Consider the following 26,014-nt stretch of genomic DNA (forward strand, 5'->3'; position numbering starts at 1 on the left):
GAGGAGGAAGAAGAGACCTCTCCCCCCAGCGAGAGGAGAGAAGAAAAGGAAGGCCGCCCTCACTGGGGAGGCCGAAGGGTCCAAGAAGGGGAGAAGCCTTCCCCCGGACTACTCCACCGACGCCGACGACGGCGGAGAAGAGTGGCCGCTCAGGGCCAAGCCCCTGGCGAAATTGTAACTATCCGGATACCAGAGTAATTCATAGTATTCCTTTATTGCACAACTTTCCCTTATGTCGAATATGATTATGCAGCCCACCCAAAGACTGGCTCGACGCATCGTCGAGCAGTTCACTGGACTCGTCGGATGTGAATTCGCTTCCGACGGCTTCCTCCCCCCGCCCTACGGACGATGCTGAAGTGTTGTCTCAACAGGTTCCAAGCCGGGAGGAGGTGGTCCTGGTGGCACCGCAAGGCGACCTCCCGGACTCCAGGAGTAAAGGGGATAAAACCCCCCAGGGCTCCAAGTCCGGCTCTAGGCCGGACACCGCTCCGGAACCTTCAAAGGTTCCAGAGTCCGGTGGGGGACCTCCTTCCAAGAGGAGCAAGCCCACCGTGCCGGTGACCCCCGTCCAACCGGAGGTGCCGGACAATCTGTTGGAGGTGCTCAAAGGCGCCTCCATCGACGAGGAGCACCGCGCCATTATGAGTGCGGTGGTCCAGAAGGTTCAGTCCGCCAAGAGCGGACTGACTGAAGCTTGTACTAGCCTTTTAACAGGCTTTGAGGTAAGTAAAGGATGTGTAAATAATATTACCGCATAGACAGTAGCCCCTGATGCTCTGTTTGGCGTTCGGGAAGAAAAGCCGAATAGAGGATCAAATAAAATTCGCAGGAGTCTAACAAAAAGGAGTCAATATGCGTATGCAGGCTTCTCTGCTGGCGTCCGCCGCACTGACTGCGGAAGTGGACACACTAAAGCAGAACCTCGAGCAGTCCGAGCAAGAGCTCGGGCGTGCCAAGAAGCAGCTCGAGGACAATGAAGGTAAGAAATACCTTGTTTAAGTATATATATAAAAAGTGCAATTGCAAAAAATGACAGGAGTATCGTGGCTATTGTAGGGGCCACGTCTAAGGTGGCGACCCTTAAGCAAGCACTGGTCGAGGCCGAGAAGAGGGCGGCCACAGAGCGCATCGAGCGGGAGAAGTATGAGGCCCAGGTTGGCAAGGTGCGGCAAGAGCTCCAGGCTGTGATGAAAAAACATGAGAGTTTGGAGCTTGACTCAAAGACGCGAGCATCCGAGCTTGCGGTGGCTATTAAAGATGCCAAGTCTGCTAATGCCGAATCCCAGAAGACCCTCCAGGAGTTGGATGCGGTGAAAAAGATAGCGGCGGGTAAGGCATTCTTTATGCAAAGTAAACATGTAAACGTGAGTTACTTGTTACTTACCCGAATCCGGAGTTCTCCAAGAGCCTTCACGGATCTTCCCCGTAGCGTGTCTGATGCTGCCGCATTCTATCGAGCCGAGGAGGGCAGCTCGACAAAGAAGGTGTTCTGGTCTCACTATGCTGAGGCCGGACACCCCGTGCCCCTGAGCGACCAGCTGAAGCAACTGGTCTAGCTCCACAAGGAGACCGAGCAGGCCATGAAGGGCCTCATAGTTCGGCTGTGGCCTTGAGAGGCTCTGTCTGGGAGCTATTTCGGGCTGGTGCGGCGGCTGGTGGGGGCCTGTCCAAGGCTCGAACTCATCAAGCGCTCCGTCTGCATTGAAGGTGCCCGTAGGGCCCTTGCCCGTGCTAAGGTGCACTGGGGCAAGCTGGATGCTGAGAAGCTTCTGAAGGACGGGCCACCGCCAGGGAAAGAGCATCGCAAGCCCGAGATTTATTATAAGGATGTTCTGAAGGGTGCCTGCCTTATGGCGGATGAATGTTTCAGGGATGTAATCTTTGAGTAAAACTCGCTCGTTTTGTCCTGTGCGCTGAAAACTTGTTCATATGCGCTAAGCAATGCTGTTGGAATTTAAAATATTACCTTCTGTGCGGCTGTTTATCAATTCTGAGAGATGGCAAGTCATCGGCTTCTGCCCCCGTGCCGCTAGTGCTGAGGTGTTCGGGGAAAAACCTGAGCGCTCTTTTTCCCATGTTTGGGTCCTTCGAGGGAGGCGCTCAGCACAACGAACAAGGCAATCGGACTATAATGCTTGAACACTCTCACTTAGCCATAGAATTCTATAATTTTAAAATTTGGCAAAGCCCCTGGTATTCGGAAGACCGAGTTCGGGGCGCTATCCACGCCTTGGCCGGACAGAGCCGACTCCTCGCTCTAAGCGGCATAAGTCTTTAGGGACTCGAAAAACCTCTCAAACAGCGACCAGCTCTTGCTTCATCATGACAGTCAGTTTTAGCTTTATCTACTGAGGTGCTCGACCCAGCTCAACTGGGGAACAATCGCAGTAGTTCTCCTAGTGCTACCTTAGCCGATATAACGGAACGTAAGGCACCAAAACATAGGAGCCGGGCAAACCCAACTATTGACCCAAGACATGATTCGGAGTTGATGCATATAATGCTATAAGTTCGGGGTGCCGCACTTGTTAAAGTGGTCAAACTTCTCACACCATATTGAGGGGTACTAAAGCCCCTGGCGTATTTTGGCCGTACCAAAGTGTACGGGTGCAACATGTCATTAAGGAACATATATTTGTAAGAAAGGTAATGCAAAAATAGACAAAAGCTATGCATTATTTATTAAAAAGGGGTTGCGATCAAAGCAGAACGATACAAATAAAGCGATAAGCAAAAGGTTGGACTATTTAACATGTCCTTTCCAGGGGCAAGCTGCGGAATGGTATGCGAAACAGGTAGACTGCTTGTGATAGAGACCACCTGGGAGTTCCGTAATGCGGCATGGCTTGTCTACTTCCCTGGTTCTTGCATCGTTTGTGCGGCAATTGAACTGCCGAACAGGCCTTCCGAAGAATGGAGTCCTGAAAGTAAGAGAAAATTAAAAAGTTGGCAGCCCCTGGTGCGGTTTAAGCCGTGTTTCGGGCGTGCCGTGATGGTGCCCCTCCCCCTGTACCCATGGTATTTCTAGAGCGTAGTTATGTACGCGAAGCACTGGCGTCACATTTTTGCGAGGGCTGGGGTTGGGGCCGTATTGCTATGCCTGCTCGGAACGTGCCAGGCGGTCTTGTTGTAGGTTACTCCGGGCGCGCTTGACGGTGTCCGGATGTTTAATGGCCAGACTGGAGAACTGCTTGGAGAGGCTGCTTTGTACTTCCGCTGCAAGGGCCGCCGTGTGCTCCTCCGTTCGGAGGGAGTGTTCATTGTTTCCATTGACCGTAATTACTCCTCGAGGGCCTGGCATCTTGAGCTTAAGGTATGCGTACTGAGGTACCGCGTTGAACTTGGCGAATGCGGTTCGCCCGAGTAGTGCGTGATAGCCGCTGCGGAATGGGACTATGTCGAAGATTAACTCCTCACTTCGGAAATTATCCGGAGATCCGAAGACCACTTCAAGTGTGACTGAGCCTGTACAGTTGGCCTCTACACCTAGTATTACGCCTTTAAAGGTCGTTTTGGTGGGCTTAATCCTCGAGGGATCTATGCCCATTTTCCGCACTGTATCCTGGTAAAGCAAGTTCGGGCTGCTGCCGCCGTCCATAAGGACTCTAGTGAGATGAAATCCGTCAATAATTGGGTCTAGAACCAATGCGGCGAATCCGCCATGACGGGTGCTAGTGGGATGGTCCCTTCGATCAAAGGTGATCGGGCAGGAGGACCATGGGTTGAACTTCGGGGCGACTGGCTCTACCGCGTATACGTCCCTTAACGCGCGCTTCCGCTCCCTCTTGGGGATGTGGGTTGCGTATATCATGTTCACTGTCCGCACTTGTGGGGGAAAACCCTTCTGTCCACTGTTGTTCGGCGGCCGGGGCTCTTCGTCGTCATCGCTATGCAGCCCCTTGTCGGTATTTTCGGCATTTAACTTGCCTGCCTGCTTGAACACCCAACAATCCCTATTGGTGTGATTGGTCGGCTTTTCGGGGGTGCCATGTATCTGGCACAAGCGGTCGAGTATTCGTTCCAAACTGGACGGGCCCCTAGGATTTCTTTTGAATGGCTTTTTCCGCTGACTGGATTTATAGCCTCTGAATCCGGCATTAACTGCCGTATCCTCAGCATTGTCGCCATTAATGCGGCACTTCTGCTTGTTGTGACGCGACCTGCCACTATTGTCCCTAGTATCCGAATTACTAGGGTTCTTGGTCATATTGTTACTACGAGCAAGCCAACTGTCTTCTCCCGCGCAAAAGCGGGTCATGAGTGTCGTGAGTGCTGCCATAGATTTCGGCTTTTCCTGTCCAAGGTGCCGGGCAAGCCACTCGTCACGGATATTGTGCTTGAAGGCTGCTAGGGCCTCTGCGTCCGGACAGTCGACTATTTGATTTTTCTTTGTTAGGAACCGTGTCCAAAACTGCCTGGCCGATTCCTCTGGCTGCTGAATTACGTGACTTAGGTCATCGGCGTCTGGGGGTCGCACATAAGTGCTCTGGAAATTGTCGAGGAATGCGGCTTCCAGGTCCTCCCAACAACTGATTGATCTTGTTGGCAAGCTGTTAAGCCAATGCCGAGGTGGTCCTTTAAGCTTGACTGGGAGGTATTTGATGGCGTGGAAATCATCGCCGCGGGCCATGTGGATATGAAGGAGATAATCCTCGATCCATACCGCGGGATCTGTTGTGCCATCATATGATTCAATGTTTACGGGTTTGAAACCCTCGGGGATTTGATGATCCATTACTTCGTCTGTGAAGCATAGTGGCTGTGCGGCGCCTCTGTACTGGGCTATATCACGACGTAGCTCCAATGAGCTTTGTCTACTGTGTTCAACCCTACCGGATTTGTGTCCGGCATGACAGTTATCGTCTCGAGTCATGGGGCGCCCACGCGATCCGTAGACCAATCTTGTTTGCCTTGCCTTGTACTCCAACATATCTCGCAGGTCAGGCGCATTTTCCCATGCCTTGGTACGGGGTGCGGCTTGCTTGGAGGGCCGAGAGGCCTCTCTGTCGCAGCCACGAGGTGGCCGGTCGGCCGTATCAAGTGCTGGTGATGTAGGTTTAGGTGCTTCCTCCTCTAATCGGGGTAGCAACCTGCGCTTTGGGTAGCTCTTGGAGGGGCGTTCGAGTTTATGCTCTTCAGCCGCAAGGACTTCAGTCCATCTGTCGACTAGCAAATCTTGATCAGCTCTAAGTTGTTGCTGTTTTTTCATGAGGCTTATTGCCGTGGCCATAAGCCTGCGTTGAAAACGCTCTTGCTCGACGGGATCCTCTGGCACGACGAATTCGTCATCATCAAGGCTTGCCTCGTCTTCGGAGGGAGGCATATGATTATCGTCCTCGACCTCTCTATCTGCCGCTCTCTCATGAGGGCTGGTTTCTCAATCCTCCTGTGCTGAATCTTGCTGGAGGGGGTTTTCTTCGGCACTCTCCGGAGTATTATTATCTCCCGTGCTGGAATCACCGTATTTGTTTTGGCGGGATTTTGAGCGGCGCCGCTCACGCCGGCGCTTAGGCTGTTTCTTGGAGGGGTCATCCTCCGCTGTTCCATCGCCATCTCCTTCTTTTGGGGTGTCCACCCTATATATGTCATATGACGAGGTGGCTTTCCGGGGCCCAATAGGCATTGGTTCTTCATCGTCTCCTTCCTCGGCGTCCATACCGTCGTTGTCTTCGGAGTCGAAGTCGAGCATGTCGGTTAAGTCGTCGACAGTGGCTACAAAGTGGGTGGTGGGTGGGCTTTGAATTTCTTCATCGTCCGTATCCCAACCTTGCTGACCGTAGTCCAGCCAGGGCTCTCCTGATAAAGAGGGAGACTTTAGTGTCTTCAGAACATCGCCGAAAGGCGAGTGCTGAAAGATGTCCGCGGCGGTAAACTCCATTATCGGCGCCCAATCGGATTCGATCGACAGGGGTGCGAGTCACAAGTCTCGCGGAGTGCGGGGCTGGTGTTCGGCTCGATCACCGTTGGGATCACAGCCCCCGAGGTGGCGTCCAACCTCCCGTCCTCGACCGACGTAGTTGGCTCCGAATTAAGGGTCGAAGCCGATGCGGGTGCGGCCTCCAGGGCACTATTCGGTGGCAGAGCTAGATCATGCTTGTCGTGACAGTGCGACACGCTCGGTAGTGGCTCGAATCCGTCGAAGATCAAGTCCCCGCGGATGTCAAACGTGTAGTTTAAACTTCCAAATCTGACCTGACGGCCAGGGGCATAGCTCTCGATCTGCTCCAGATGGCCAAGTGAATTGGCCCGCAGTGCGAAGCCGCCGAAGAAGAAGATCTGTCCGGGAAGGAAGGTCTCACCCTGGACTGCATCGCTATTGATGATCGTAGGAGCCATCAAGCCTGACGGCGACGACACAGAGGAACTCTCAATGAAAGCACCAATGTCGGTGTCAAAACCGGCGGATCTCGGGTAGGGGGTCCCGAACTGTGCATCTAGGCCGGATGGTAACAGGAGGCAAGGGACACGAAGTTTTACCCAGGTTCGGGCCCTCTTGATGGAGGTGAAACCCTATGTCCTGCTTGATTAATATTGATGATATTGGTAGTACAAGAGTAGATCTACCATGAGATCGAAGAGGCTAAACCCTAGAAGCTAGCCTATGGTATGATTGTTGATCTGTATGTTGTCCTACGGACTAAAACCCTCCAGTTTATATAGACACCGGAGAGGGTTAGGGTTACACAAAGTCGGTTACAATGGTAGGAGATCTACATATCCGTATTGCCAAGCTTGCCCTCCACGCCAAGGAAAGTCCCTTCCGGACACGGGATGAAGTCTTCAATCTTGTATCTTCATAGTCCAGGAGTCCGGCCGAAGGTACAGTCCGGCTATCCGGACACCCCCTAATCCAGGACTCCCTCAGCGGGCTTTGTCAACTTAGTCAATATGAACGATTCTAGCTCCAGTGACCGTACGATGTCCATCCAACGGCCGTCGTGCTTCTTCAATCTCTGCTCTTCCTGCTCTAGTCGCTCAAACAAGCGTCGGCGGGACTGCCTGCTCCCTCCTCCCCGCGGCCAGCTGTGCTGCCGCGCTGGCCTCATCGCCTGACCATACTCCCATCACTGGCCTAGCCATCCCTCTACTCACCCACACCTGCTGTTATTCTCCAGCGATGACAGACGAACCAGTAAACCCTCGTACAGTCGTACTCCCCTTCGCGTGGGAAACAACTGCTGAGGCTTCCCTGCCTCCGTGTCGTTCCCTTCCTAGGCCTCGCTATCGTCCACCGCCCTGGTGCTCTTGGCGCGGCCTGGTGAACATGGTCAACGGCCGACATGCATCTGAAGTGGACTGTACGTGGAGAGGCTTACCGCTGAGTCCACGACCGCACGCAAGGAAATGATTCCTTATTACGCACAAAATAATGATTCCTCCACCTGACATCAGGGACCCACCGAAAGGGCCTCTGTATTCCGCGAAAAAACATTACCGCCGCTAACATCTTGGATCCACCAGCTATATCTTCGCACGCAAGGAAGTGCCTCCTTATTACGCACAACCCCTATTAGCTGGGACCCAGTATAGTGGCAGGCTGACTTGTGGGCCTACTAAGTTAACAGGGACGGAGGGCTTTGCCAACTTAGTCAATATGCATGATTCTAGGTCCAGTGACCATACGATTTACATCCAACGGCCGTAGTGCTTCTTCAACCTCTGGTCTTCTTGCTCCAGCCACCCAAACTAGCGCCGGTCGTGCCTCGTGCTCCTGTCTCCCGTGGCCGGTTGCGATGCGGTGGAGGCCTCACCGCCCCCTACTACTCCCACCGCTGGCCAGGCCATCCCTGTACTCACCCACACCCCCTGTTATTCTGCGGCAACGGCAGCCTCACACCACAGTGAACCAGTGAACCCTCGTACTCCTCTACGCGTGGGCATCCACTGCCGCGTCTTCCCCGGCTCCGTGTCGTCCCCTTCCTAGGCCTCTCCGTCATCCACCACCCTGGTGCTCTCGGCATGGCGTGGTCAACGTGGTCAAGGAATGACTTCCATCGGACGTGGACTGTACGTGGAGAGGCTGGCAGCTGGGTCCACGGCCGCAGCAAGGAAGTGCCTCCTTATTACGTGCAAAATAATCATTCCTCCACCTGACAGCGGGGACCCACCGGACGGGCCACCGTATTGCACGAAAAAACGTTTCCCCTGACTGCTGGGACCCACCAGCTACACCTTCACATGCAAGGATGTGCGTTCGGGCAAAAAAAAAGCAAAATGATTCGCCCTCCCTGACTGCTGGGACCCACCAGCTACATCTTCGCATGCAAGGAAGTGCCTGACAGTTGGGACCCACCTGGTCGAAGCGTACGTAGCATTGTCATTCTGGTCGCGAACGTGTACATACATACTAGTTGATGTAGAGGCGCGCACGTGTCGTAGTAGAGGCGTGCACGTGTCCTAGTAGAGGCGCGGACGTGTCGTAGTAGAGGTGCGCACGTAGCATGTAGACGTACGTACATCGGCCAGGTTGCAAGAAAGAAAATACGGCCACGTATGTGTACATACGGGCGGGATCTCGAACGCCTACTCACGCATACGTACGGCCAAGGCTCGTGTACATGGCTGGGACGGTACGGAGAAACCGCGTCGTCGTCGTGTTCATGGGGAGGCAACGGAATGCGTCGTGTTCATGGGGAGGCAACGGAATGCGTCGTGTTCATGGGGAAGCAACAAAATGTGTCGTGTTCATCGGCAGGCAACGGAACGCGTGGAAGCCAACCGGCTGGGTCGGAACGGAATGAGTGGTCATGTTCATCGAGAGGGCTTGGATGGAACAGGCGATGGAAACGATGCCTGGCGTACCGCAGAACGGAGGAAACAGACCTCCTACGGTCAAAACTGGGGTCCTGTTGATCGGGAGGGAGTGGCGTACCGCAAAATGGAGGAAACGGACCTCCTACAGTTGAAACGGGGGTCCTGTTGATCGGGAGGGGAGTGGCGTACCGCAAAACGGACGAAACGGACCTCCTACGGTCGAAACGGGCGTCCTGTTGATCGGGAGGGGTGTGGCGTACCGCAAAACGGACGAAACGGACCTCCTACGGTCGAAACGGGGGTCCTGTTCATCGGGAGGGGTGTGGCGTACCGCAAAACAGGACTCCATCGGATACTGTTCATCTCCACCGTCGACCTCCTCCAGGCTCCACGGGCTACCGTCAACCTCCTCCAGCCTCCACGGGCTACCGTCGACCTCCTCCAGCCTCCACGGGCTCCTGTTCATCCAGCCTCCACCGCGCGCTACTCCACCGGCTAATGTTCAACCACCCCTCCACGGGCACCCCTCCATCATCTACTGTTCATCCATCCCTCCACACCACGGGGTCCTGTTCAACCACCCCACCGCGGGCACCCCTTCACCATCTACTGTTCATCCAGCCCTCCACACCACGGGGTCCTGTTCATCCAGAGGCAACGCCACCGCTCACTGTTCATCCACCCCCCCCAGCGCTCACTGTTCATCAAATCGATCGGCTTTAGTTAGCAGCAGTAGCGAAGGAATTGCTGCTCGGGTTCAGTAACGCGTAGCCTGCAGTGCAATCGCTCAGGTTCAGTTAGAGCCCAACGCCTCGCTCGGGTTCAGTTAGAGCCAACGCCTCGCACACACGCGCGTACGTGTACGAGAGAAACGCGCATCGCTTGGCCCCCGACCTCCCACCGTAACCGGGAACTCCCTGAAATTTTCCTCGCCCTCGCTTCTACCATGGTTTTTTCCGTCATGGACGGCCCAAAGAATGTCATACAACTGCATCTCCGGCCCGCCCAGGACGAAAAGCCCATTTTTCTGTGATGATTTTTTGTCATAGAAGTAGGAGCCCACCACATCTATGATGATACCGGGTTTTGTCACAATTATTGTCATAGAAGTGTCATATGTATGACAGGAAAAATTTCGTTCGGCCCAAAATGTCACGGATGTGTCTTTTTTTGTAGTGTATTGTATTGTTGCCATCGAGGATAAAAAGATGGGGTTTATATCATATTGTATGAGTTTATCCCTCTACATCATGTCATCTTCCTTAAAGCATTACTATGTTCTCTTGAACTTAATACTCTAGATGCATGCTGCATAGTGGTCGATGTGTGGAGTAATAGTAGTAGATGCAGGCAGGAGTCGGTCCACTTGTCTTGGACGTGATGCCTATATACATGATCATACCTAGATATTCTCATAACTATGCTCAATTCTATCAATTGCTCGGCAGTAAGTCGTTTACCCACCATAATACTTATGCTCTTGAGAGAAGCTACTAGTGAAACCTATGGCCCCGGGTCTATCTTTCATCATATTAATCTTCCAATACTTAGTTATTTCCTTTGCCGTTTATTTTACTTTGCATCTTTATTTCTCTTTATCATAAAAATACCAAAAATATTATCTTATCATATCTATGAGATCTCACTCTCGTAAGTGACCGTGAAGGGCTTGACAACCCCTTTATCGCGTTGGTTGTGAGGTTCTTATTTGTTTGTGTAGGTGCATGGGACTTGAGCGTGATCTCCTACCGGAATGATACCTTGGTTCTCAAAAACCGAGGGAAATACTTACGCTGCTTTACTGCATCACCCTTTCCTCTTCACGGGAAAACCAACGCAGTGCTCAAGAGGTAGCAAGAAGGATATCTGACACCGTTGCCGGGGAGATTCGCACCAAGTCAAGTCAAGATTTGACTCCCACAATGAGTCATTTCTGGCGCCATTACCAAATCAAAATATACCAAGTACCCATCACAAACTCTTATCCCTCGCATTACATTATTTGCCATTTGCCTCTCGTTTTCCTCTCCCCCACTTCACCCTTGCTGTTTTATTCGCCCTCTCTCTCTCCATCCCCTTCTCTTCCCCTATTTGCCTTTTTTCTCCGTTTCTTGTTTTCTTGTGTGTTGGATTGCTTGCTTGTCATGATGACTCTAGCTAGATTTGGTGATCTTCACCTTAAAAGGATAGAAGAGATCGAAAGCAATATCAGGAGTTTTATGGTTTTACAATTTGAGCATAATAATTTCTTTAGGAACGAGCTTAAAGAACAAAAAAGCTTTATGGGTTATATGAATAAAGAGCTCGATGATATGTCTAAAGAATTTTATGGTTTGAAATCTCAGATTGCCCATCTCAAAAAATTAATTGCTGAAGTCTCGGATAAGCAGGCCACCTTAGTTAATAAGATGGCCGCTAAGCCAGGAATTTTCATGATAATAAGGATGAACATCTAAAAGTTATTGATGTGTCTCCTATTAAATCTTTGTTTTGCAATATGAATCTTGATAATGATGGGGCTGAAGGTGAGCCACCTTTACCTAGAAGGCGTTCCAAATATTTGGAGTCTTTAGATCTTGATGCTAAAACTGTTAAAAGTGGGATTGAAGAGGTTAAAACTTTAAATATCAATGAACCCACTATTTTGGATTTCAAGGAATTTAATTATGATAATTGCTCTTTGATAGATTGTATTTCCTTGTTGCAATCCGTGCTAAATTCTCCTCATGCTTATAGTCAAAATAAAGCTTTTACTAAACATATCGTTGATGCTTTGATGCAATCTTATGAAGAAAAACTTGAGTTGGAAGTTTCTATCCCTAGAAAACTTTATGATGAGTGGGAACCTACAATAAGAATTAAAGATCATGAGTGTTATGCTTTGTGTGATTTGGGTGCTAGTGTTTCCACGATTCCAAAAACGTTATGTGATTTGCTAGGTTTCCGTGATTTTGATGATTGTTCTTTAAACTTGCACCTTGCGGATTCCACTATTAAGAAACCTATGGGAAGAATTAATGATGTTCTTACTGTTGAAAATAGGAACTATGTGCCCGTAGATTTCGTTGTTCTTGATATAGATTGCAATCCTTCATGTCCTATTATTCTTGGTAGACCTTTCCTTAGAACGATTGGTGCAATTATTGATATGAAGGAAGGGAATATTAGATTCCAATTTCCGTTAAGGAAAGGCATGGAACACTTCCCTAGAAAGAAAATTAAATTACCTTATGAATCTATTATGAGAGCCACTTACGGATTGCCTACCAAAGATGGCAATACCTAGATCTATCTTCGCTTTTATGCCTAGCCAGGGGCGTTAAACGATAGCGCTTGTTGGGAGGCAACCCAATTTTATTTTTAACCCTTGCTTTTTTCTCATGTTTAGTAATAAATAATTTATCTAGCCTCTATTTTGGTTGTGTTTTTTGTTTTTAATTAGTGTTTGTGCCAAGTAGAACCGTTGGGAAGACTTGGGGAAAGTCTTTTTCATCTTGCTGTAAAAACAGAAACGCTGGCGCTCATGAGAATTGCTGCCATTTTTATTTGGAAGGTGCTATTTAGTTAATTATTTTTGCATATGATTAATAGATAAATTCCTCACGTCCAGCAATTTATTTTAGAATCTTTGGGGTTCCAAAACTTGTGTTAGCTACAGATTACTACAGACTGTTCTGTTTTAGACAGATTCTGTTTTTCTTGTGTTGTTTGCTTATTTTGATGAATCTATGGCTAGTAAAAGAGTTTATAAACCATATAGAAGTTGGAATAAAGTAGGTTAAACACCAACATAAATAAATAATGAGTTCATCACAGTACCTTGAAGTGGTGTTTTGTTTTCTTTCGCCAATGGAGCTCACGAGATTTTCTATTTTGAGTTTTGTGTTGTGAAGTTTTCAAGTTTTGGCTAAAGATTTGATGGATTATGGAACAAAGAGTGGCAATGGCCTAAGCTTGGGGATTCCCATGGCACCCCAAGGTAAAATTCAAGGACACCAGAAAGCCTAAGCTTGGGGGTGCCCCGGATGGCATCCCCTCTTTCGCCTTCGTCTATCGGTAGTAACTTTACTTGGAGCTATATTTTTATTCACCACATGATATGTGTTTTGCTTGGAGCGTCTTATATGATTTGAGTCTTTGCTTTTTAGTTTACCACAATCATCCTTGCTGTACAAACCTTTTGAGAGAGACTCACATGATTTGAAATTTATAGAATACTCTATGTGCTTCACTTATATCTTTTGAGCTATATAGTTTTTGCTCTAGTGCTTCACTTATATCTTTTAGAGCACAGTGGTGGATTTGTTTTATAGAAACTATTGTTCTCTCATGCTTCACTTATATTATTTTTGAGAGTCCTTTAGAACAACATGGCAATAACAAAAACTTTCATATAAGTGCATTGAATGCTATGAGAAGTTTGATACTTGATAATTGTTTTGAGATATGGAGATGGTGATATTAGAGTCATGCTAGTTGAGTAGTTGTGAATTTGAGAAATACTTGTGTTGAAGTTTGTGATTCCCGTAGCATGCACATATGGTGAACCGTTATGTGATGAAGTCGGACCATGATTTATTTATTGATTGTCTTCCTTATGAGTGGCGGTCGGGGATGAGCGATGGTCTTTTCCTACCAATCTATCCCCCTAGGAGCATGCGCGTAATACTTTCCTTTGATAACTTGTAGATTTTTGCAATAAGTATGTGAGTTCTTTATGACTAATGTTGAGTCCATGGATTATACGCACTCTCACCCATCCACCATTGCTAGCCTCTCTAGTATCGCGCAACTTTCGCCGGTACCATAAACCCACCATATACCTTCCTCAAAACAGCCACCATACCTACCTATTATGGCATTTCCATAGCCATTCCGGGATATATTGCCATGCAACTTTCCATCGTTCAATTAATATGACACGCTTCATCATTGTCATATTGCTTGCATGATCATGTAGTTGGCATCGTATTTGTGGCAAAGCCACCGTTCATAATTCTTTCATACATGTCACTCATGCATTGTTGCACATCCCGGTACACCGCCGGAGGCATTCACATAGAGTCATATTTTGTTCTAAGTATTGAGTTGTAAGTAAATAAAGTGTGATGATCATCATAATTAGAGCATTGTCCCAGTGAGGAAAGGATGATGGAGACTATGATTCCCCCACAAGTCGGGATGAGACTCCGGACGAAAAAAAAGAAAAAAGAGGACAAAAGAAAAAAAGAAGGCCCAATAAAAAATGAGTGAAAAAGAGAGAAGGGACAATGTTACTACCCTTTTTCCACACTTGTGCTTCAAAGTAGCACCATGTTCTTCATATAGAGAGTCTCTTTTGATATCACTTCCATATACTAGTGGGAATTTTTCGTTATAGAACTTGGCATGTATATTCCAATGATGGGCTTCCTCAAAATGCCCTAGGTCTTCGTGAGCAAGAAAGTTGGATGCACACCCACTTAGTTCTTTTGTTGAGCTTTCATACACTTATAGCTCTAGTGCATCCGTTGCATGGCAATCCCTACTCACTCACATTGATATCTATTGATGGGCATCTTGATAGCCCGTTGATACGCCTAGTCGATGTGAGACTATCTTCCCCTTTTTGTCTTCTCCACAACTACCATTCTATTCCACCATAGTGCTATATCCATGGCTCACGCTCATATATTGCGTGAAAATTGAAAAAGTTTGAGAACATCAAAAGTATGAAACAATTGCTTGTCTTGTCATCGAGGGTGTGCGTGATTTAAATATTTTGTGTGGTGAAGATAGAGCATAGCCAGACTATATGATTTTGTAGGGATAACTTTCTTTGGCCATGTTATTTTGAGACGACATAATTGCTTAGTTAGTATGCTTGAAGTATTATTATTTTATGTCAATATTAAACTTTTATCTTGAATCTTATGGATCTAAACATTCATGCCACAATAATGAAAAATTACATTGAGAAATATGTTAGAAAGCATTCCATATCAAAAATTCTTCTTTTATCATTTACCTACTCGAGGACGAGCAGGAATTAAGCTTGGGGATGCTTGATACGTCTCCAATGTATCTATAACTTTTGATTGCTCCATGCTATTATATTATCTATTTTGGATGTTAGTGGGCTTTATTTTACACTTCTATATCATTTTTGGGACTAACCTACTAAACGGAGGCCTAGCCCAAATTGCTGTTTTTTTGCCTATTTTAGGGTTTCAAAGAAAAGGAATATCAAACGGAGTCCAAACGGAAGGAAACCTTCGGGAACGTGATTTTCTCAAGAAACATGATCCAGGAGACTTGGAGTGGCCGTCAAGAAACAATGGAGGAAGGCATGAGGCAGGGGGCGCGCCAACCCCCTGGGCGTGCCCTCCACCCTCGTGGGCCCTCCGTTGCTCCACCGACGTACTTCTTCCACCTGTATATATCCACGTACCCCCAAACATCCAGGAGCACCATGAAAACCTAATTCCACCGCCGCAACCTTCTGTACTCGAGAGATCCCATCTCGGGGCCTTTTTCGGAGCTCCACCGGAGGGGGCATTGATCACGGAGGGCCTCTACATCAACTCCATGGCCTCTCCGGTGATGTGTGAGTAGTTTACTTCAGACCTACGGGTCCATAGTTATTAGATAGATGGCTTCTTCTCTCTCTTTGGATCTCAATACAAAGTTCTCCTCGATTTTCTTTGGAGATCTATTTGATGTAATATTCTTTTGCGGTGTGTTTGTCGAGATCCAATGAATTGTGGGTTTATGATCCAGAGTATCTATGAACAATATTTGATTCTCCTCTGAATTATTTTATGTATGATTGGTTTATCTTTGCTAGTCTCTTTGAATTATCAGTTTGGTTTGGCCTACTAGATTGATCTTTCTTGGAATGGGAGAAGTGCTTAGCTTTGGGTTCAATCTTGCGGTGTTCGATCCCAGTGACAGAAAGGGAACCGTTGCGTATTGTATTGTTGCCATCGAGGATAAAAAGATGGGGTTTATATCATATTGCATGAGTTTATCCCTCTACATCATGTCATCTTCCTTAAAGCATTACTCTGTTCTCTTGAACTTAATACTCACTAAAAAAATACACTTGCGTGATGATACGTGTTTGTCATAGTAGGTCGCTTTTTTGTCATGCATTTACATCCATGACAAATTTATGACAGAATCAAGATAGTCATACCTGTGCTGTCGCAGAAGTGTTCCATGACATTACCAAAATTATCATCACGGAAGTGTCCACTTCCATGACAATAAATCGCGTGTCACAGAAGTGCTTTCGTCAAGGGTGACCGACACGTGGCATCCATCGTAACAGAACGCCGTTAAGCTATCGGGTCAGGTTTTGGATCCGATAACCCGTTAACAGCCCCGACCAATGGGGATTTTCCACGTGTAAAATCATCATTGGCTGGAGGAAACACGTGTCGGCTCATCGATGGGACAGATGTCAACCACTCATTGGACGGAAGGCGCCTATGATACGTCGACACGTGGCACGGCCCAACAGAGGCCCATTCCTGTGAAAAGGCCGGCCCGTTTGACTTGGTCAAAAGGTGGCGGGCCGGCCCATGGAAAGTCTGTTAACGGCATGTTCGCATATAGCCCATTTACAGCCCGCGAACCCAAGGCCCGTTATGCCCTATCCGAATTAGGCCCAGTAGCGTCATCTGGGCCATCCAATATGATTCCATCCCGTTTTCACTTCTGGCCCATGTGTGGCCCATGACGTCTTTCGGCCCATATGAGGCCCTATGTAACTCTTGGCCTATTAACGGCCCGTGGTGAAACTGGCCCGTAATGAACAGTGTATCACTTTACACCCATTAATGGCCCATGGTGAAACTAGCCCGTAATGAACAGTGTATCACTTTATACCCATTAACGGCCCGTTATTCCGTTGGGCCATTTCCAGCCCATGTTATCTTTCGGCCTTCTTAGAGCCCATTTATTCTTGGGCTCATTTCCAGCATTCGTTTACTTACGGCCCGTTACTGTCATTTTCTGCTTGTGGGCCAAATTCAGCCCGTGGTTACAGTCGGCCCGTTTGTGGTCCGTTAATACGTTGGGTCGTTTTCATAGCGTCATCAAATACGGCCTATTAAGATGGCCCGTTACGGTCGGCCCATGAACGGATGATTCCAACTCTAGCCCATTTACGGCCATAATGCGGCCTGTTATTGACCAACGTTTGGCCAATCGATCATACGGCCCGTATAAGGCCCATTGATGATACGGCCTGTAGAAGGCCCATTGTTTCTACGGCCCGTAGAAGGCCTACTTGTTTCTACGGCCCGTAGAAGGCCCGCTGTTTCTACGGCCCATAGGAGGCCCAGTGTCACTACAGTAAATATTAGCCCATGGTTATTGTGGCCTAGTTTTAAAAATTAGGTTATTGCAGCCACTAGTTAACCGCGGAAAAATAACTGCAATGACTACAAGCAAACAAATAAACAAGACAACAAGGAAATAATTAAGCAAGCAACTAACGCTAGGCTATCACGGCTATTACACATATGACATCGACTGGGCATCAAAGTTCGCCACCAGTGCAAATATAGGGAACAAAGCAGCATATCATATACACTGGCCGTCAAAATTGGCCACTAGTGCAAATAAACGCGGCAGCAAAACAAGAGCATAACTGAAACAACTTCAGAAGAGCTCAAGAAACGTTATCCTGGGTATCCACCATGCTGGCAATAAGCTTAGCAAGCTGATTAGCTTTGTCCTATTTGGTGCTAAAATACTCCAACGCTTGCTGTTGCACCAGAAAGTATGCATCTGAATGCTCCAGGGACTTCCGCAGTCCTTCCGCTTCTTGTCGCAGCACAGCTGATCGATGTCTTTCAGCTTGTAGTTGAGACTCAAGAAACCGAACTGATTCAGACAGTGAGTTTGAATAGCTTGTGCAAGCGGTAGTGCCCAGTAACTCCAACACTAAACCAAGACAGGATGTGTCACTATCCTAAACCTTATCTGCATTACTTCCTTTACCGTTGCTTAATAAGGCACTCTTCCCCAATATTCTGTCAGCATTCTAAAAGAAGAAACAAGCAGACACATAACAAGTTTAGCATGTACTAGTATATGAAACTCATTTCGGTGAACCAGTTCATTAGTAAGGTGGATAGGATTAAACTACCAAGTCTTCTATTGCTAAGTACTAGTACATAATAAAAGCATCAAACAAACATATATCTATTTCCTATGGTAGCAATGGAATCTTAAATTAGAACAATTGTTCTTCAGGTTTAGGCACTTGTTCTACATGAACAGAGTACAGTAAGACGCAAGAATATAATACTTAAAAATAGAAAATGAGCTCATAGACCTTACCACATTCTTGGTTCGGGACCAGTACAGAACAAGGCATTCCCAGTCATCGTCTAGTAAATGTGTCTCAGGAGAACGTAAGGGAATTTGATGAGTTTCTTTGCTGGTGAAGTATGTTTTCTTCAGGTAATTTCGATACTGCCACCAAGCATTCTTGAAGATAGTAGAGGTATTACACAGGTTACCTCATCCAGAGTTTCCAAATCAGTCCTTCTCTATAGAGAAAAATGGGAAAATTTGTTGTATTATAACCATCATGGAGGTAGGATGTATGGGACGAAGCAAAGTAATTGCCATGAATAACATTACTTACACATAACTCCTGGACAAACACCTGCAACTGGCATTTTCCTTCATCTTCAGTATAATATTTCCAAGATGGGAAGATACGCACATATGATTTAACAACATCAAATGCGATAGATGCTAAACTATGACTAGCTGGTTGTGCTTCCTCCATAGGAATAGGCGTACTAACCGGTGGAGTTGGGGTTCGCCGTGATAGTACTGGCCCTATGGGCACTGGAGCTGCCTTACTAACTGCTCTTGTTTGGGAGCTGTGGTGGAGATGGTGCTATGTCAACAGGAACTGGGTTACTATCGGCTGGGGGTGGGGTTAGATTGGGTGAAGCTGGTTCTCTGTCCATCATAGTAGGGGTACAATCTGCGAGAGTTTGGGTTATGTGTGGTAGGGCTGGTTCTTGTGCATGTACAACCAGGGTGCTATCTCCACCAAGAGGTAGCATTGTTTTATTTGAAGACCGTGTTTTTAGTCCGCTAGATACTGGCATCACCCGCTCCAATTCAGATGGCTGATAAACAGGAAACATAGTTGAATGTACAAGCATTGTATGAGAGACAGATGCAATAGATAGTGTGGAAAAAAGAGGGCATGAAATAGTTGACATGTATATTGTTTAACTAAAACGGATAGCATGACATAATTTCACATATATGATGTCTATCTAAACTGGATAGCATAGCATAACATAATTCAAAGATATGATGAATAACTAAACAGGATCGCATGACATAATTCACCTACATGTTATCTAAGTAATCAGGATCACATCATTTAATTCACATATGTGATTTATATGCTAAACAGAGGGCATTCGATGTGATGTCTGAACTAAGAACATGGTGTTGAATATTGTGTATATGATGTCTAAACTATGCAATGCAAGACACCGTATGCATGATATGAGCAGAATAACCGTGCCAAGTTAGAGCATACACCTCAGTGGGGGAATAGGACTGGTCATCTGTCTCTGAATCCATCTCTGAGGAGCTATCGGGACCCAACAAGAGATCTGCTTCGACAGGTAGCACTGTCTGCTCTGAAGGCCTTGTTTTCACTCCAGATTTTTCCATCTCCACCCAAATGGCTGATTCACAGGAAGAGTAGTTTAATGTACAAACATTGTCAACAAATGAAAATGTAATGAAGAAAAGGATGGGCAAGATATCATTCAAATATGCGATGCCTGGTTAAACAGGATGGCATTGCACATTTCACATATATTATGGCTGGCTAAAAGACATGAGACTGCATAATTCCCATATATGATATAGAAATTAAATAGGTGGCATTACAAAACATGTCTAAACTAAGCAGATGACATATATGATGTTAAAAGTAGGCACTGCAAGGCAACATATGTATGATATGACTAACAACATCATGCCAAGGTAGAGCAAACACCTTGGGGGGGTAAATAGGAGTGGTCAGCGGCGTCCGAATCCGCCTCAGAACAGATATCTTCCTCTGGATTACAATCTGGAGAGGGGTGGGGAGGGTTTTCCATTGAACCCACCATGGAGTGATGTCTGCATGACATTGTATTGCCGCGCAAAACTCTTCTCTTTTTCTCTACATGTTCAGTGTGACTGTGTACAATATCTGACATGCATACGAAAAAGATATGGTGAGATTATGTAAGGAGAGCATGCAAAAATTTAGAGTGATGGTAACAACCAGTGGATCGATGTTTTTCCGTTGAACCAAAATAGCCCTAATGGATCGACGTGAATGTATAGTAATAAGTGATGCAACAAGTGTACAACCTCTTTGCCGTAGCCGTGTCGACCTCAGCATCATTGGGTTGGTCGCTGAAGCAGTTGAGGTAGAGGTGGCTGTCAGAGGTGTGGAGGAAGATCTAAGGAATATGTAGATGGCATCCAGGGCACTGCTCTGTTGTGACGGATCGTTCTGTCGTTGGAGCAGCTTCGGTGAGCCGTAAGACGTCAAGGCTGAAGCAGCACAAGACAGACATCGTCAATCTCAAGTGGGATTCTAATAGCATCTCCAATAGATGATGTAAGATGGATGTAAAATTAACATCACCAAAAACCACCTGACTACAACAGATGAGGTAAAAACTGTTGACTCTGAACTTAACGATCAAAACTAAAATTTACTGTGGAATCTGAATGCTACTGTCGAAACTGAACGCAATGGTAGCAGAGAGGCACTTGACATGTAGTTTAGGGAGGGCCTGCAGTTCATCTTCAACCTGCACCCCCCTGAGCCGCCAGCCACCACCGGCCGAACCGCCGGCCCCAGCGCCGCCTCGCCGCCCCGAAACAACTCGCCACCGCCGCCCCGGCCAGCCCTCTAGGCCCCCCGCCCCCACCCTGAACCCTAAGATAGATAGTGGGGTACCTCTCGGGCGAGGCCCCGTCCCCGCTGCGGGTGGTTCTTCCTTAACTCTGGCGAGCCCCCCAACCCCTGAAAATCGACTGGCCCAAAACTTGATTCAGTCGACTGAAGTGTGGCTTAATCGGAGTAGAGCAGCAGCACGAGCGAGGGGGAGAGCAGCAGCAGCAGCTGGGCGAGCGAGCGATCGAGCGAGAGCCGGAGCAGCAGCAGCAGATCCAGCTGGTATGGACGCCGCCGCCGAAGGGGCCTCGCACTGGGGGAGAGCCGCCATGGAGATGTCGCCCGTGGCGCCGGCTTCAAGGTAGCCGCTCCATGGGGGTGCGGGATGGAGCACCGTCGGTGCCGGGAGGTCGAGTTAAGGAGAAGGTGTGATGCGATGAGTGTACAACCTCTTTGGTGGCGTTGAGTAGGCCTCGGCTTCGTCCGAGGAGTCGGTGAGGATGCCGCGGTTTCGGTGGAGCGGGTTAAGGCGGCGCTGTGAGGATGGAGCAGCTGCGATAGACGAGGCGATCATCAGAGTAGCTCCTTGGAGGTGGAGGACGGGGCGGCTGAACCGGTGGGATGGCGATATGGACGACGAATCCTCATCCAGGGAGGTGGACGAGGGACGTTGAGCTGTTGCGCTGGACGACGTCGTCGGGGAAGAGGCTCCGGCTGGGCAGCGGTGATGTGGCGGACGGAGGAGGGTGGGGTTTCGCGGCTGGAGCGGAGAGGTTATGGCGGCCTGGGATTTCGAATGGCGAAAAGGGGGCGATGGGAGGGGGTGAAGCATGAATTAGGAACGCACTTGTCCAAAATGTAGGGTGTGTTACAAAAGTACCCCCCACCGATTTGAACTAGCGGCCCTTTCAGCTTAGGGTTAGAAGGGGGATTTCGCATGTCGGGATTTGGCAGCTGGAGGGAGTTTTCGCGTGCGTTGTAATTTCAGGATAGCAAGGCGCGGGTTGTGAAGGCGCTAGTTTTGGGAGCACGATATCTGAATTTTCGGGATATAACAAGACGCGGGTTGAATTTTAGGGACAAGCCTAACGTGTAGTAATATTGTACTTGTACGTCCCAAATCAATTCGCACTTCCCTCAACCAAAAAGAAAACAAAAAATAAAACTATTCACACCACACAAAGAGAGAGTCTTGCCCTGTTTTACTATACAAATGCTATTCAAAGCTACTCCCTCCTTCCATCTATATAGGGCCTAATGCATTTTTCGATGCTAACTTTGACCAAATATTAGAGCAATGATATATGACATGCAACTTACACAAAGCACACCATTAAATTCGTCTATGAAAGGTTCTTTCAATGATATAATTTTCACATTGTGCATGTCATGTACTATTAGTCTTGTCAATATTCAAAGGCGGTCTTAAAAATCTCATTACGCCCTATATAGATGGAAGGAGGGAGTATGAATCCATGTTATGTCCGATTAATTTTTTTTGCTTGTTGTATAATGCATGTAACCTACTCATACCAACATTTTAGTGCATTCCAAATGTCTATACTACCACTGTAATTTGAAGTAAATTTAAATTCGTTTCTCTATTTCAATAAGAATCTACAATCATGATTGTTGCCAACTTCAACCATCATAGTTTCCTTGTTATCCGCCAGATATAAATCAGACGACCTACAATGCAGGATGGCAGGCACACCATCATCAACAACTCTGTTTTTTTATAAGAGTAGAGATAAAACATATTAAATGTAGTATACCATGTTCATAACCACACCATGTGTATCACCGTTATATATATTCACACATCCGTCGGTTTGAAACACTATGATAAATTCTTCAAATATTTGAATTCGCTTTTTATAATGAAGTATATATGATCTTGATTCGTCTTTTACACCCACACAACCCTCTTATCTTTGTAGCTAATGCTAACTTTCTCTTGTGCATGCACACGCCCACATCCCTCTCACCCTCCCTCAGCATTCTCTAGCTCCATCGCGCAAACTCGTCTTTTTACTTTAGGTCGTTCACCCACGGTGTGTGTAGCCCCCCCAGCTCCTTCTTTACGGCACACATCGATCGATATGCCTCTCTAGCCAGGTGTGCCTAGCACAAACACAAGCTTCCCCTCTTCTCTTTTCACCGTCCATGCCTCACTCCCACCACTCTTTTCATCTTTCTTGTACTCACACACTCCTCCCCCTAGATATAGTATGCCTCTCGTACCACCTCCTACATGCATCCCTCTCTCTCTATCCTTCTCCTCGTGCCTCATTTGCTTCTAACACACACATGCATGTATACCGATCGATCTCCCAACATATACCTAGATCGACTTTAACTACCCCCCCATCAATCGACGTACCTCGCAAGTTATGTCTCTCCTTTCTCTTACAAAGGGCGATTGATCTTCCTACGTAGTTACGTCTGCTTACCACAGCCACATCGTCCTCCCTCATAATTCGTGCATGCCTCCTAACCCGTCTCTCACACGCACGTGCACAGACAACAAGCAGCCATCTCCTCCCTTATTGATATTGCGGGCGTGCCCTCCGTTTCTCTAGCAAGCCTATCCCACCATTTGTTAGAAACAACTCCACTACCACCCCCTCCAGCACTCTAGCTCTGTCTCTCTCCCAACCTTATTCATCTCCTGCACATATGCATGGATGTCGATCGATCTCCCTTAATACATGAGGCAGATCGATCTCCTTAATACATGAGGTAGGCCTCTCTCCTCCTCCACACATATACCAGCCATTGTACCTCTATAGTTAATTGGGCCTCCCTCTTCCCCCACCACACACCGATAGTCAAGCGCTGCAGGTAGGTATCCATGCCACAGAGACAAACTGCACATGTCCCATCTCACATTCCAGTAGGCCAGCCACTCTATATCTTTGACGTGGGCACACACAAATTCGATGGCACTCTTTATCGATCGCGCGCGCACACACACACACACATCATCCCTCTCTTCGATTCTATGGACACCATAGGCCGATGATACCTCCACTCTCTTCTTGTGGATCGCCCCCTATATATATATGTTATATCCAGGACTCTATTTCACACATATTGCATATGTTAAATTTTTTGATTGACCCCCCCACACACAAAAAAAACTCTCAAGAACCCACACACTATATATCTCTAGGTTTGTATCTCTCTCACACAACCCCACGTAGGTGGTGTACGTATACAAGAAGAGAATAGGTGCACCACGCACGTACTCACGCTTCGTGCCCAGCCACACCCGCGCGGGTACACGGTGGAGCTCATTTCTCCGCAGAAGCTGAATTTGTTTTTGAAACATCAAGTGGCCAGAGACTCGAAAACTTATTCGCCCATTAGTGACTTGTCAGGGTGGTGGATTTTAGTTTGTACGATAATGCTGCATCCACCTAAAGTAACGAAAGTTCTTATGTAAACTTCCTAGTAATTCCCTCTTCGTAGGTGCAGCATTACTCCTAACATTTGTAATATCAGTTTGAAACTTGTAATATTGCCGTGTCTATTCCTATGTTTTCAGAATCCTGCGAATCAAACAGGTCCTGAGTTGGTGTTGATGTTGTGCCTCCCATCTTTCACCAATAGCCGTCGGATCTAGATATGACGCATACAAACCAAAGATGCCCGCACTTGTTCCCTATTTACAAAGAACTCCTTGTCTCTCACAACCAGCCTCATCTCCTCCCCACCACATCTAGGAGTAGAAGGCCGTGGAAAATTCTGGCGCGATGGCCGCTGCCGGAGCCGTGCACCCCTAATCTTAGTGTTCCGTGCAATGCACGGGCATCTACGCACGGGAAATTATGTCGAACAGGGGTAGTTGTAAGCAGGCTAGCTCTACAGCCATGATGATAGTGACTGCAGACGGTGAGGCTGACTATGGTATGCCGAACACGGCGCCTATACTTAGGTGTCATCTCCGGCGCAGGGTCTTGTCACTTCACTATGAGGAGCAGCACGTAATAATTTGACCAACGGATAGTACAGTGCTAGTACTCCTACTACTACATTGGTAGTACTACTACTAGTACTAGTAGCACCACCGTCTGGATTTAGGAGTACTACCACGTCCATCTGGATTTTAGTATTTGACTAGCAATATCTAGTAATGCATGTCACCAAAAATGTACTACTCCCTTTGTAAATAAATACATGGTGTTTTATTCCTATCGGCGAGAGAACTTAATGTTTTTTTCTACTCCTAACTAGAGTACTAATAGGATTATATGCAATGAACTAAACACTGCATGTCATGTTTGGTAGTCTCAAGTCATTGAAAGCATGCACGGCCCACATCTCTCATTGGTTGATATGTCACGAAATAAGAAACAAGGAGGGAGTTAATGCACCGTGCCTAAGTATTTTGGGATTATTTGGTTTTCGTAAGGTGACTTACACAACATTTTTGTTTACATGCATTAACATTTAATAGTTAAACCAAAGGTCAAAACTTGGCGCAAAATGCAAAGGGGACCAATAAAGCAGTAAACATCAAACTTCTCTCGTTTGGCCCCAACTAGAGGTCCAGTGAGATGACTATACTACACCGGCACGGAGGGGGCACATCTTCATTGACTTACGGCAACTGCCTTTGGGTGAATGACACGTGGCACCAGGGAGTGGCTGGCCCACCTATCATACAGCCAAAGGCAGGTGCAGTAGAGGGCCGAGGAGTAGTACGAAATCCTACGCACCTACGCATGCTAACCAAGGGCTAAGTGATCACTCAAATCGCAAGATCAGTTGACTAGAAGCTACGCTGGACCCATGGAGGCAATGAGCGCGAGCATCAGCCGGCTGTGCCAGATGGTCCACGACGCCGGCCTGCGGCCCGGCACCGAGGAACGTCTCCAGGTAGGATTGCTTGAGGCCGCCAGGGCGAGGGGCCACTTGGACGACAGCTTCGTCTCCTTGTTCGACGAGGTCCTCGTCGGTTTCCTCGACAAGTTCACCGTCGTCAAGAAGCTTGCAGACGACTTTGACGTAAGCCTCCAGCCGACGTGCCCAGGCTCTGTGATGCCCACCACCCTCAACGGCCACTATGGTAACAACCTCTTCGACGCACTGGTGGCCCTGCGACTGCCCGCAGTCGCGCCGAAGACTGTCCACCTCGAGGTCACGCTCGCCGCGCAGCACCTGGCGCAGCAAGACACCATCGACAGAATCACCCACGTCTACGCGCAAATCGTCCACAAGGACTACTACATGCAAGAGGAGGACGATAGGACGCTGGACTTCTTGGAGCGCAGGGCAACCTTAGACGGCACTGTTCAGAAGCACGTTGAGCTCGCTGCC

Source organism: Triticum aestivum, chromosome 7A, assembly GCF_018294505.1.
Source record: "Triticum aestivum cultivar Chinese Spring chromosome 7A, IWGSC CS RefSeq v2.1, whole genome shotgun sequence".
Lineage (NCBI taxonomy): Eukaryota > Viridiplantae > Streptophyta > Magnoliopsida > Poales > Poaceae > Triticum > Triticum aestivum.